At 43.6% G+C, this 15,500-nt stretch overlaps 1 protein-coding gene across 1 annotated transcript in view; it reads right to left on the bottom strand.

The window, feature by feature from the left end:
- The window catches only part of LOC129706616 (collagen alpha-3(VI) chain-like), a 132,531-nt gene extending 128,576 nt beyond the window's left edge, over nt 1–3,955 (bottom strand). The window contains exon 1 of the mRNA XM_055650971.1: nt 2,448–3,955. The gene's annotated coding sequence lies outside the window, so the exon portion shown is untranslated. The remainder of the gene's footprint in view (nt 1–2,447) is intronic.
- Nucleotides 3,956–15,500: the final 11,545 nt, after the last annotated feature.

The following is a 15,500-nucleotide window of genomic DNA, read 5'->3' as shown; positions in this document are numbered from 1 at the left end:
GATTCAAAAGGACGAGAGACTATCTCATTGAAACATGCAACAATCTTACAGGGCATGCCAAGAGAGATGCAAAGCTGATGTTTCCCATGGGGGGTTTGAGTTAAACCACAGGTCAATTTCTCAAAATAAAGGATCGTTCCTTCAGGGCCAGGATGAGAAGACATCTTCTAGCACATAGGCATTGGATTTTTGTGGGAATCTAGAGCTTGGGAAGCGCACTCACTAAGTGTATTAAGAACTGAGATCTATAACCGCAGTCTCCGGGGAGGAAGTGGCCGCTCCAGACACTCCGAGCCGCTGAAAGTGTTCACCCAACGGCAGAACTCCATCATCCTGCGAGAGGGCCTGAAGCATTGGTGACTGCAGAGGCCTCAATAGGCCCGACTATGGGTGAACAGGGGATGGGATGGACTTTGCTGCCTTCCCCCACAGTGGGAACCATTGTTGGGGGATGTTTTTATGTTTATTGTTAAATTCTTTAATGTTGTATCTTATCTTTATTCGTGTGCTGCAAATGGCAAGTCAAATTTCACTACACCAATTAGTGTATGTGATAATAATTGTCATTTGTATCCTTGTATTGTATCCTTTGTATCCTATATGTGTTTTAATGTTACGGGTATGATGTTGGTCAGGAGAATAACTCTGAGGTGAAAGATCAACCACAAGTTTATTGAATTGTGCAACAGGCACCAAGAGCCAAATGACCCAGTCCAGATTTTACTTTCATTATGTCATTTGGACAGAATACCAGATCTCTGGAGTTGTTGAGACAGCAATAACTCAATGCTTAATTTGCTGCCATGTTAGGAGTCTGTTTTATGCAGCACATCAAAGATTTGCTTGGATCATTCCACTGCAACTTCAATTACTACTTCGAAGATTTACTCAATAAAATTGATTTTTTGTTTGTCATTTATGTTGATTTTTAGCTCACAAAAATATTGTACAGTCGACACTGAATGAATTGTTAACAATAATCACCTTCCAATGGCTCAAAGCTTATAAATAAATACTGCTCGACAATATATTTGATAATTCACCTCCTGTGACCAAACTGTACATTTAAATGTTGGAAGTATTTCAAAAATGAACTAATTGCTTAAAACAAGATTCAAATTACTTTTAAATGTGGGCGTTTCTTTTAATTTTCTTAAGAAAGTGAGAATGCAGTCCTGTTTTGCACCAGTTCAAATACTCAATTCTCATTTCATACAACAATATGTCATTTATAATACAACACAAAATAATTGTAAAAATGTCAGTGAATATCAGTGCCAAGAAAACAGTATCTAAATCTAAAACCTGATGCCAATATAAAAAAAATGTATTTATGAACTAATTGTCTGTTTCTATTTAAGATGGGCCACAAATTTCATTCTTTCACAGAACATAGAAAAGTGCAGCCCAGGACAGACTCTTCAGTCTAGGGTGTTTGTGCAGAACATGATGCCAGATTAAATGATCTCATTTGCTTGTACATGATATATATCCCATTATTCCCTACACTTCCATGTGCCTATCTAAAAGCCTCTTAAATTGCACTGTTTTTAGAGTGTGGGAGGAAACCAAAAATCTTGGAGAAAAACGCACGCAGTCATGGGGAAAATGTATGTACGGGAAAACCGTACATACAGCACCCTTAGGTGGGATCGAACCAGAGTCTCTGTAAGGCCTGTGAGGCAGCAACTCTTACTGCCTTTAATATACAACATTTTAACATATGCATTTTAAAATATAAATTTTATATACATATTTTAAAATATTATAACATCCTATTTTAATACTATTTCAATGAATGAGACTGAATGCATGATAAGCCTTCTGAAGGTTTCCTTTTTTTCTTATTACATATTTTTAATTTAGCTTTGACAACAGGTTAGTCATCTGACCAAAACCATGCAAATAATCTGTTAACTTTGACATGAAAAAACTAGCTTCCTTTTACAATATAACCACGATTCTGCAGCACGAGAAATGTGAGTTTCAGATACAAATTACAAGAGCAATTAAATCTTCAATGAGAGAAAAGCAACTTCAAATTTCAAATACCACTCATCAGTACTCAATACAGAAACATTACAACAACTTTTCACCAAAATTGTTCGCAATCCAATATTGATCCAAAAAGCAATGTTTAACAAAATGATTTACAAGAGAGCTGAATGTTCAAATGAAAATTGCTCATTGGGACCTGGTTTTATGCTGCGTAGAATCTTTCAATTTAAGTAATTGTTTAATTCGTTATGATACAAAATCAGTCTGCAGATATCAGTCCGACTAAAGCACAACTTAATGACCCAGGCATGTTGCAGATGTTGTATCCAAAAATAACTGCTATAATAAAAGCTGCCCTCTTAGTTATAGAATTGGCAGCAATAAGATTGTGTAGATCATTTATGCTCAGAGTCCACAATAGCAATATTTTTAATTGAAACAATACTTACTGTATAAGACGATTTACATCTACCCTGTTCAGAGTAGATTCTGAAACTCTAAGCTAATATTCCAGGTTCACATTAAAAAAGCATTGGGAGGCTCCTCCTTATTCTCCCATTTCCAATGTTAGGAAACAACTCCCAGTGTCAAAACTTCAGGCAGATTAACCTTCCATGTGCTGTCTAGTTTTAAAACTATTACAACTTACTGGGTAGCATAACTTGGTGATGCCAAGTGTCGCTAATAGTTCAATAACCCGAAGCATTGTCTTGTTTACTGCCAACCTTGGTTATAATTTGTCAATTTCTTTGATAACACACTCAAATAAAATGTTGATACAGAATTGAAAAGCGGGTGAAAAAAGATCTGAGATAAAAAAGGAAAGCACAGGAAACTCAATGGCAGCATCTGTGGATCAACAAAGATGAAAGATCATAACGGGTTTCTCTTCACATAGATGCTGCCTGACAAATTGAGTATCTCGAACATGTTCTGGTTTTGGTTCAAACATGACATACCTGATTTCTCTCCTCCCTTTATAGTTACCATGAGTCATGAACGCTTCTTTACTTACCCGGTGTACCCGTGTCAGGATTTTACAAAGTGAAGAAAGGTAAATAACATCAAACCAGACTTTCATTCTTATTCATCTTTAGTCATTATCATAGAACATAGAACATATAACAGCAGGCTCTTTCAGCTTGCAATGTCCGTGTTGGACACGATGCCAAGTTAAACGAATCTCCGCTGCCTGCACATGACCCATACCCATCCCTTCCCTGCATATCCATATGCCTATCTAATTGCTTCCTAAATGCTAATATCATATCTGCCTCCATCACTGCATCTAGCAGCGCATTCCAAGCACCGACCACTCATTGTCCCACACATCTCCCATGAAACTTTGTCCCTTTTACCCTAATGCTAAGGCCTCTAGCCTTTGACATTCTGCCCTTGGAGAAAGGTGCTGTTTATTCAGAACTTTAACTTGTGGGCCCGGCATATCCTTATCCATAAACATCTTAAAGTTAATAGAACTGTTGTCGCTAGTCCCACATGATTCTCTCACCGACACTTCAGTCACTTGCCCTTCCTAACGTCCTACCACATTCTAGAGAAAACAACCCTAGTTTATCCAACCTCTCCTTGTACTGTAACTAAAACCATCTGATCCAGGCAGCATCCTGATAAACATCCTTTGCACCCTCACCAAAACCTCCACATCATTCCTAAAAAGGGGCAACCAGAACTGCATGCAATACTCCAAGTGCAGATTCACTAAAGTCTTGTCGAGTTGTATCATGATTCCCTGATGTTACCCAATGCCCCAAGCAATGAAGACAAGCATACCATATGCATTATTTACCACTCTATCTACTTGTGCTACCACCTTCAGTGAGCTATGAACTTGGACTCCAAGATCTCTCTTCTTATTAATGCACTTAGAGGGTCTTGCCATGAAGTGTATACTCTCCCCTAACATTCAAACTCTCAAGGTGCAACAGCTAACGCTTGCTCAGATTAAATTTGCCACTTCTATCCCCATTTCTGCAATTGGTCTATATCCCACTGTATCTTCGGACAGCATTCCTCACAGTTTGTAACTCCTCCATTTTGGTGTTGTCAGCAAACTTACTTAGCAAACGATCTGATGACATCCAAGTCAAATCTTTCTTTCTGTACCACCTGTACCCTGGTTCTGTGCCTCCTTTAGCCAGTAATGGTTATAACATTCCAGTTGCACATACCAATCCATGCCCTGAGTTCGTCAACGTTACCCATCAGGTCTCATGCATTGTATTAAATGCAACTTAAACCTGCCTCATTCACTGCTGTGTTCCTGCTTAACCCATCTATTAAACTTGCTTTATCACCTACCATGTTGACTTCCAGTTTCTCACCTGCCTCAGTCATGCATTGGATCCTCACCCCTGCCAACCTAATTTGAACCCTCCTGAGTGTAAACCTACCCACCAGGACATTCATTCCCCTCCAGTTCAGGTGAAACCCATCCCTCTTCTGCAAGTCACGTCAACCCCCCCCAGAAGAGGTCTCAATAGTCCAAAAATCTGAATCCCTGCTGCCTTCTGCACCAACTCCAAAGCCACAAATTTACCTATCCTATAGAAACATAGAAACATAGAAATTAGGTGCAGGAGTAGGCCATTCGGCCCTTCGAGCCTGCACCGCCATTCAATATGATCATGGCTGATCATCCAACTCAGTATCCCGTACCTGCCTTCTCTCCATACCCTCTGATCCCTTTAGCCACAAGGGCCACATCTAACTCCCTCTTAAATATAGCCAATGAACTGTCCTCGACTACCCTCTGCGGCAGAGAGTTCCAGAGATTCACCACTCTCTGTGTGAAATAAGTTCTTCTCATCTCGGTTTTAAAGGATTTCCCCCTTCTCCTTAAGCTGTGACCCCTTGTCCTGGACTTCCCCAACATCGGGAGCAATCTTCCTGCATCTAGCCTGTCCAACCCCTTAAGAATGTTGTACGTTTCTATAAGATCCCCTCTCAATCTCCTAAATTCTAGAGAGTATAAACCAAGTCTATCCAATCTTTCTCATAAGACAGTCCTGACATCCCAGGAATCAGTCTGGAGAACCTTCTCTGCACTCCCTCTATGGCAATAATGTCCTTCCTCAGAATTGGAGACCAAATCTTCCTGTTCTTGCCATCACTAGCACATGGCTCGGGGAATAATCTGTAGATTACTACCCTCAAGGTCTTGCTTTTTAGCCATTTAGTTTAGTTGAGTTCAGAGAAACGTACAGCGTGGAAACAGACCCTACGGCCCACCGAGTCCGCACCGACCCGCGATCCCAGCGCACTTACACTGTCCTACACACACTAGGGACAATTTTACATTTATACCAAGCCAATTAACCTGTCAACCTGTGCAGCTTTGGAGTGTGGGAGGAAACCGAACATCTCAGAGAAAACCCAAGCAGGTCACGGGACAAGCGTACAAACTCCATACAGTCAGCACGCGTAGTCAGGATCGAACCCAAGTCTCTACCGATACACTACTGTTCCGCCCGTGCTTAGCTTTCTGCATTCATTCTGCAGGACCTCATCCCTTTTCCTACTGAGTTTAAGAAGGAACTGCAGATGCTGGAGAATCGAAGGTTACACAAAAAAGCTGGAGAAACTCAGCGAGTGCAGCAGCATCTATGGAGCGAAGGAAATAGGCAACGTTTCGGGCCGAAACCCTTCGGTTTCGGCCCGAAACGTTGCCTATTTCCTTCGCTCCATAGATGCTGCTGCACCCGCTGAGTTACTCCAGCTTTTTTGTGTAACCTTTTCCTACTGATATTGGTTGTAACAACATGCCCAACATCTTCAGGCTGCTCGCCCTCCCCCATGAGAAAGTTCTGCAGCCGCATAGAGAAATCCTGAACCCTGGCTTCACGGATGCAACAGACTACCCAGGAGTCTCTATTGCTGCCACTGATCTCCTGCCGGTCCACTTAACTAAAGAATGTCCTGTTATAAAAGGACACAAAGTGCTGCAGTAACTCAGCAAGTCAAGCAGCATCTATGGAGAACATGGATAGATGATGTTTTGGATCAGTTTCAGTTTTAGTTTATTGTCATGTGCACTGAGGTACAGTGAAAAGATTTTGTTGTGTGCTAACCATCAGCGGAAAGACAATGCGTGATCACAATCGAGCCATTCACAGTGTCCCCGTGACCCTTCTTCAGACTGGAATGACACCTATCCATATTCTCCACGGATACTGCCTGATCTGCGGACTTACTCCAGCACCTTGTGCCATCTTGTGTGTTAACCAACACCTGCAGTTTGTCATTTCTACGAATCTCCTATCATTGTCACTATCCATGTCATCCACCATCCTTGCAATTCCTCAGAGCCAAGCCTAATGTCACAGACCTGACCTCGACAGATTATTGTCCACGACAGATTATTGGAAATATTAACCCCAAGGAAGTTGAAGCTTTCAGCCATTTCCACAACTGCACCATTGGTGCTGATTAGGGCATGTACACCACCTTGCTTCCTGAATTCCAACATGCTTCTTCAATTCCTTCCTATTTGATGTACTGTTCCAACATCACTTAAGTAGATCACAAGCATCATGGCTTGGTCTTAACTACTGTCTGTTTCAAATGAATATGGATTTACTCCGATATGGTTATAGTCTTCTCTAAGATTCAGACATTGGGACCGCTTGCAATAGGTTTGTCACTACCGATATATCTGACAGTCCTTTTATACAGCTTTGTCTGGTGTTCAGTAAGGTTTGTTATGTAAATTTGGTTTAGGTTTAAATTGTCAGGTGTAGCGAGTTACAGTGAAAAGTATCACTTTGCTTGCTATCCAATAGGACCAGATAATACAATACATAAATACAATCAAGTCAAACTTAAGTACAAAAGGTAGTGCAAGGGGGAAGATATAGAATGCAGAATATTGTTCTCAGCATCGTAACATATCAGTTCACTACACAAAGTTCCATGTCTTCAGTGTGAAAGAAGTGAATCGGACAGTATCCGGGCTTATGGAAAGACCGTTCAGAAGCCTGATAACAGAGGAGAAGAAACTGTTCCTTCCACACTTGCAAGCTTCTGTATGTTTTGCCCGATGGAAGTAGGGCAAAAAAGGATGGGACAAGTATTTGATTATGCTGTCTGCTTTTCCAAGGCGGCATAAAGTGTAGATAGAGTCAGTGGTAGGGAGTCTGGTCTGTGTGATGGACTGGGCTACATCTAGAAATCTCTGCAATTTCTTGTGGTTTTGGGCCGAACTGTTCCCAAAACAAGTTGTGATGCAATCCAACAGTATTCTCTCTACGATTCATCTGGAGAAGTTCATGAAGTCATTGGAGACATATCCAAACTCCTCAATCGCCTTAGGAAATAGAGACATTGGCTGCAGTATAATGTGGATAAATGTGAGGTTATCCATTTTTGGTGGCAAAAACGGGAAAGCAGACTATTATCTAAATGGTGGTCGTTTGGGAAAGGGGGAGATGCAGCGAGATCTGGGTGTCATGGTACACCAGTCATTGAAGGTAGGCATGCAGGTGCAGCAGGCAGTAAAGAAAGCGAATGGTATGTTAGCTTTCATAGCAAAAGGATTTGAGTATAGGAGCAGGGAGGTTCTATTGCAGTTTTACAGGGTCTTGGTGAGACCACACCTGGAGTATTGCGTACAGTTTTGGTCTCCAAATCTGAGGAAGGACATTATTGCCATAGAAGGAGTGCAGAGAAGGTTCACCAGACTGATTCCTGGGATGTCAGGACTGTTTTATGAAGAAAGACTGGATAGACTTGGTTTATACTCTCTAGAATTTAGGAGATTGAGAGGGGATCTTATAGAAACTTACAAAATTCTTAAGGGGTTGGACAGGCTAGATGCAGGAAGATTGTTCCCGATGTCAGGGAAGTCCAGGACAAGGGGTCACAGCTTAAGGATAAGGGGGAAATCCTTTAAAACCGAGATGAGAAGAACGTTTTTCACACAGAGAGTGGTGAATCTCTGGAACTCTCTGCCACAGAGGGTAGTCGAGGCCAGTTCATTGGCTATATTTAAGAGGGAGTTAGATGTGGCCCTTGTGGCTAAGGGGATCAGAGGGTATGGAGAGAAGGCAGGTACAGGATACTGAGTTGGATGATCAGCCATGATCATATTGAATGGCGGTGCAGGCTCGAAGGGCCGAATGGCCTACTCCTGCACCTAATTTCTATGTTTCTATGTTTCTATGTCTCTATGTCTCATCAATGTGGTTGGTCCACAACAGACTAGAAACATAGAAACATAGAAAATAGGTGCAGGAGTAGGCCATTCGGCCCATCGAGCCTGCACCGCCATTCAATATGATCATGGCTAATATTAACACCAAGGAAGTTGAAGCTCCCAACCATTCCCACTTCAGCACCATTGATGCTGTTTGGGGCATGTACTCCTTTGTCTTATTGACATTGAGTATGTATGTTGTCCTGACACAATGTTACTCAGTTCTCCTGACACCATATCACTAAATTCTCTAGCTCTATAATAGTGCACAGGCCAGATTAGATTTAGAAATAAAACACAGTCCACCTTTAGTTAACAGACAAAAGGGTGTGAATCAGCTGGTGATCATGTTATGACAGTGTTTGAAATGGGGTAATATGTAAGAGGATAGGATGGAGATAAGGAGCCAACTATTCCAAGGACCATTAACATGGGAATGGTTCAACCAAATTAATAAACAATTACATTATTGGTTTGATATTGTTTCATTATCGTCACCGAACGGAGATACAATGAAGAACTTTGTTTTACGTACTACCAAGGAAGATTATACCATACATGAGGCAATTATACATGAATACAACACATAGAGCAAACAAAAATTAAACAGAGTGCATAATATAACATAATATCTATGGAGAATTCACAGATTAAAGAAAGTACAAGGGCAGCAATGAGGCAGATTGGAAACACAAGCAACTGCCGATGCTGAGATATTCAGCAAAATAACACAGCACTGAAGGAACTCAGTAGGTCTCAACACACACCTGAGCAGCTGGATCCTGGACTTTCTCACCGGCCGTCCACAGACTGCGCATGGGGAGACAGGTCTCCTCCAGCATCACCCTGAACATCGGTGCACCACAGGGCTGTGTGTTGAGCCCCTTCCTCTTCTCCCCCTACACTCTCGACTGCAAACCCACCCACGAGGCCAACACCATATTAAAGTTTGCAGATGACACCATCGTGGTAGGCAGGATCACGAGTAACGTCGAGGCCGCCTACAGGACAGAGGTAGAGAACCTGGTGAGCTGGAGCCGTGAGAACAACCTGATCCTCAACGCAGCAAAAACAAAGGAGATGATCCTGGACTTCAGGAGGAGACCGAAGACCTTCGTCCATCAGCCCATCACCATTAACGGCGAGACAGTGGAGGCTGTGCAGAACATCAGGTACCTCTGGGTCAACATCAGCCACGACCTGACCTGGACCGTCAACATCACGGCGACGGCCAAGAAAGGACTTCAAAGGCTTCACTTCCTGAGGTGCTTGAAGAGGGCACGTCTCCCACAACAGCTGCTGGTGAGCTTCTACGGGTCAGCCATCGAGTCAGTTCTCACATACTGCATCACAGTATGGTACTCTGGCTGCACCGCAGAGAACAGGAAAGCTCTCCAACGCGTCATTAAGACTGGTGAGAGGATCACTGGCACCCAGCTCCCCAGACTGGAGGACATCTACCGGACCCGCTGCATCCGGAGGGTCAAGGGCATCATTAGAGACAGCACACACCCTGGACACTGCCTCGTCACCCCCCTGCCCTCAGGAGGACGATACAGGACACTGAGCACCCGCACGACAAGACTAAAAACCAGCTTCGACCATAGAGCTGTGACATTACTGAACTCTATCCCCCTCCCACACTGATCCCCCCCCCTCTCTCTTACACACCAGCCCATACTCCTATATGTTTATAGTCTCTTTTTTTTTTAATAGTTCTTTTTTAAACATAGTTTATACTCGTATTCCTGTGCAGCTGGAGGACTGCTCCAACAAAATGTTGTTGTCTTGTACAATGACAATAAAGATTATTATTATTAGGTTAGGCAGCATCTGTGGAGGGAAAGGACAAATAACATTTCAGGTTGGAATCATTCTTCAGGCTGATGGAGTTGGGGGAAAAAGCTGGAAAAGAGAAGTGGGTATGGGACAAAGTGCTTGTCAACCATTTTGCTTATTAGATGGCTTTGAGGTAGATTGGAAGATCAGGAATACTCCCTGAAGGCACACAAACACTCAATGTTCCAAACAAGAGGACATGACTTCAGAATTAAGGGACAGAAGTTTAGGGGTAACATGAGGGGGAACTTCTTTACGCAGAGAGTGGTAGCGGTGTGGAATGAGCTTCCAGTGGAAGTGGTGGAGGCAGGTTCGTTGGTATCATTTAAAAATAAATTGGATAGGCATATGGATGAGAAGGGAATGGAGGGTTATGGTATGAGTGCAGGCAGGTGGGACTAAGGGAAAAAAAAAGTTGTGTCGGCACGGACTTGTAGGGCCGAGATGGCCTGTTTCCGTGCTGTAATTGTCTGGTCGGGGGGAGTTCCCACCGCCACGGGTACCATGTAATCCCGTGCTACCTGCTCCATGGTCAGATAGTTAGCGACTAAACCGTCTCCCCCACCTGTTTTCCAGGTGAGGAGGGGGCTGTGGACCCCCAGCAGGACCAAAAACAAGGCCTATCAAAGGGCAGATGACCTCCTAGCGAGCCAACGGGCATCCACACTTCAGTAGAAATTGCGATCACTGTCGTACACAGCATTGTAAGTCTATGATAATAATTGGAACATTGATGATAATGTTTCCAAATTACTGATAGTTAGCTTTTTAGCAATTTTGATGTGACCATCTATTACCATGCCAACTGTTGAAAGTAAGTTGATAGGTCAGTAAATTGTCAGCTTGAATTGTTCCTGCAGTTTGCAAACGGCACAAATTGGCACTTTTCATGATTGGTGGATAATTGGCAATAGTTGTAATGGAATCATTTGGCTACAGGTACGCCAGCTCTGGAGTATTGATCTTCATGGTCTTCAAACAAGCTATTGTTGGAACCTATAACCTATCCTGGGCAAACAGCCTTCAATTGGCTTTCTGATATCATGGGGAGTGAACCATTATGGCTGAACACGTGCGATTAAGTGGCCCTCAGGAACTCAGTCTTGTTGACTGAAGATGGTCTTTTGCCACAAAATATTGGCTGAGATTTTGCTGAGTTACGCTCATTGCTCTGAGCTGAGTTTAGGCTCATTTTGGGGGAAGAATGTTTTACATAGAAGCCTTCTTGACGCAATTCAGATGGCAAGGGGCAGCAGACTTGCTGCTCTACAGCGCCAGAGTATCGGGTTTGATCCTGACAATGCATACAGTCTGTAGGGACTTTGTACCTTCTCCCTATGACCGCGTGGTTTTTCTCTGAGATGTCCAGTGTCCTCCCACAATCCAAAGCTGTACAGGTATAGAAACATAGAAACATAGAAAATAGGTGCAGGAGTAGGCCATTTTCCCCTTCGAGCCTGCACCGCCATTCAATATGATCATGGCTGATCATCCAACTGTGTGAAAAATGTTTTCCTCATCTCGGTCCTAAAAGATTTCCCCCTTATCCTTAAGCTGTGACCCCTTGTTCTGGACTTCTCCAACATCGGGAACAATCTTCCTGCATCTAGCCTGTCCAACCCCTTAAGAATTTTGTAAGTTTCTATAAGATCCCCCCTCAATCTGCTAAATTCTAGCGAGTACAAGCCAAGTCTATTCAGTCTTTCTTCATATGAAAGTCCTGACATCCCAAGAATCAGTCTGGTAATCAGCATGTAGGTTGATTGGCTTGGTGTAATTGTAAATTGTCCCTAATGTGTGGAGGATTGTGTTAATTTGTGGGGAACGCTGGTTAATGCGGACGCAGTGGACCGAAGGGCCTGTTTCCGTGCTGTATCTCTAAACTAAACATAACTATATTGGAAAGCTGTGGGTTCTGATCGGGCATCATGCACAATTATATGGTTGGGACCGATCAAATCAGTCAAACGTCTGAGAAAAACATTGACTTTAAGATATGTCCACATGTAGCCCATTGTGACAAATTCACCAACAGGGATTTCCATTTTAGCAGATGCATGCAGCACTCAACAATAATTGGGCCATTATCCTGTCTCTTCTGCTAAAAGTTGTTAACAGCTCTACTATGCAATTTTACTTCAGAGTCACGTGAGTGACTACGTGAAGAACCCGCTCAGTGCGCAGGCGCGGCATTACGCCAGCAGTGCAACAGCGGCACTTTAAAAACGGACCGTCAGGTAAGTATACGGTGCGTGTGGAGCTAACGTAGTAGAGTTGCAGTTGTGTTTGCCTTACAGAATGTCGACACAACGCAGAAAACTATCAAAGAGAACTGCCCCCGCTTCAACTCCACCAGAGGAGCGCTCTATTCCAGCGGGGCAGCAACCGGTGGCAGCGTCGCTCTCAGAGCGTTTCGCTATCTCCGAGACCGAGCCAAGCCCAGTCTCGCCAAAGCCTGCACGGCGGACTGGGAAAGCGGCCAGGAAGACCAATCGGCCGGTCATCTCCGATTCGTCGGAGGGGGACATGTCTCCACCAAAGCGGAGGAGAGACAGCCGCCTGAGCTGCATTCAGCAGCTCCTGGAGGAGATGATCCACCAGGACACGCAGCAAGAGCGCTCCCGGGGAGAAAGGACAGGTACCTCCTCCACAGTGTCTTGTGCACTGCCCTCTGCTCCCTCATTACTGGAGGCTAGCATTGGTGACCAGGGCTGGGCTGGTCTGGAACAGGGGCAGGCGGACGAACTCGGGAGTATGCCAGGGGTGCAGGAACAGGAAGAGCTGTTGGGTGTGGTGGACCGCTTTGTAGCAACCCCACGGGCTGGAGCACCGCTGGAACCAAGAATGGCGGCCAGCATCAACCACCTATCCAATAAACCATTACTGGAAAAGGTGCTCGCTGAGGTGCTGGAACAACACACAGCACCAGAAAACTGTGAAGCCCTCAAAGTAAAAAGTGTCAACAGCCAAATCTGGGGGCATGTGGAAGCACACATCCGGACCCAAGAACTTAAGCTACAGCGGATCCTAAGGCTCCTGACGTCAGCCATCACAGACTTTGCTCGTTCCGTGGAGACCACAGAGATGGATACATGCCAGCAGGATGTGCTGGCATTAATGTGTACCACATAATTCGAGATCAACAATCTCCGGAGGGAAATCATAAGACCTGCCCTCAATCCCAAATTTGCTGGCTTGTGTAAAGCCCCAGCTGCGGAGACGGACGCGCTGCTATTTGGGAAAGAGCTCAATAAAAAACTGAAGGAGATGGAGGAAGCATCAAAAACCTTTGGCCTAATGAGGGCAGGCCCCGGGACGAGCAAACCAAGACCTCCGATACCCAAGCGGCAGCACCCCACGGCATCCACCAGTCGACATCCGCAATATGGGACTGGTGAACGCTTGGGGTCCGCATATTATCCCCAAAGATCTTTTTTAGATCAGGGCCCGCAGCGGACCCCCTGGAAAATGCGCCTCCCCCCAACATCACCAGCACGTCAGAACAGAACCTTCAGGAAAATGAAGAAACAGAATCGCCAATAACCATGGAGGTAGGTGGGTCTGGTTCCTACCAGCATATAGAGAATAACGGTGCTTTACTAACAGGGGGGAGATTACACTTGTTTAAAGAAGCATGGGGTATGGTCACGAGTGACAAGTATATACTCAACAGCATTAGTGGATATAAAATTCAGTTTATATCAGAAAAAACGCCGCCAGTTCAACATTGGCCCCAAAGGGTATTTTCTCCCTCCGTCAAAGAGCAACGGGAGGGACAAGCTAAACTGGTGAGACTTATCACAAAGGGGGTCATAGAAAGGACCAAACATGAACCCTTGGAGTTTGTATCCAATATATTCACCAAAACCAAAAAAGATGGTGGATGTCGCATCATCATCAATCAATCAATCAATCAATCAACCTTTATTGTCATCTTGCAAGCAACAAGTACAGTGCAAAATGAAAAGACGTTTCCCAGTGAATAGTGGAGCATCGCACATGAAATTTAAAACATTTCACACATAATAACACTAAAAACAATCCAGTCCCTGATGGAACAGTATAAATAGTTAAAAGCAGGTAAAAACACAATGTTAAAATACAATAAACCAATCATAAAAAATGTCCGGGGCCGCTGATTTGAGTGGCCAGTGCCAGTGCCATCATTGACTTAACATCACTAAACAAGTTTGTTAAGTATATGCATTTCAAAATGGAAACATTTGTTACTGCTAGACAACTGATTTCCAAAGGATACTACATGGCAAGCATTGATCTCAAAGATGCTTACTATCTAATACCCATACACAAGGATCATAGCAGATACCTAAAATCTATCTGGATGGGACAGCTGTGGCAGTACAAAGCACTGCCTAATGGGCTCACGTCAGCCCCAAGATTATTCACAAAAATATTGAAGCCAGCCATGGCAATACTAAGTAAACAAAAACATATTGTCATGGCATATTTGGATGATATCCTCATAGTGGGGAAAACAATGGAACTGGCTGTGGCAGCAGTCTCGACTACAAAACAGCTCCTTGAAACTCTGGGGTTCGTCCTACATCCAGATAAATCTAAGTTAAATCCATCCACTATCATGGACTACCTAGGTTTCACAATTAACTCAGTCCATATGACTGTTACCCTGCCAAGGGAGAAAATGATTGGATTAGCACAATCATGCAATTATTTAATGGTCAACAAAAGACCAACTATTCGAGAAGTAGCAACAGTGATTGGTAAAATGGTAGCAGCATTTCCGGCTACACAATTTGGACCTTTGCACTATCAAAATTTACAAAGAGCAAAGGTACAGGCACTAAAACGACATAGAGGTCACTATGATTGTGTCATGAAATTACCCACTGAAGCAATATCAGAGCTACAGTGGCGGACAAAAAATGTTTGGCATAGTTTCAGCCCTATTATCATCACTAACCCTACTTTAGTTCTTCAGACAGATGCCAGTGCTCAAGGCTGGGGAGCAACTAACTCCATATCCAGCACAGGTGGTAGATGGACTAACCCAGAGTCATCATTACTATCTACACTGGGCATTAACTATTTAGAAATGCTGGGCGCCTTTTATGGTTTAAAAGCATATGCATCCAATATGCATCACTTGCATGTTCGGTTACAAATTGGTTACCAAATACTACGGTGGCGGCTTATATTAACCATATGGGTGACATAAAATCTTTATCATGGGACAGATTGGTCAATATGATTTGGCAATGGTGTGTCGAAAGACATATTTGGCTTTCAGCTACCTATCTACCAGGTAAGCTAAACACAGTGGCAGACACCAGGTCACGCAAATTCAATGACAACATCCAATGGATGTTAAACCCTAAAGTATTTGCTAAAGTTATCAAGCAATATGGAACGCCAGATATCGATTTATTTGCATCAAGACTAAATCACCAGTTACCTATGTATGTCGCTTGGG

The sequence above is a fragment of the Leucoraja erinacea genome, chromosome 2 (assembly GCF_028641065.1).
Source record: "Leucoraja erinacea ecotype New England chromosome 2, Leri_hhj_1, whole genome shotgun sequence".
NCBI classification, from domain to species: domain Eukaryota; kingdom Metazoa; phylum Chordata; class Chondrichthyes; order Rajiformes; family Rajidae; genus Leucoraja; species Leucoraja erinaceus.
The sequence above is the reverse complement of the archived record's forward strand: the minus strand, read 5'-3'. Positions and strand labels throughout refer to the sequence as shown.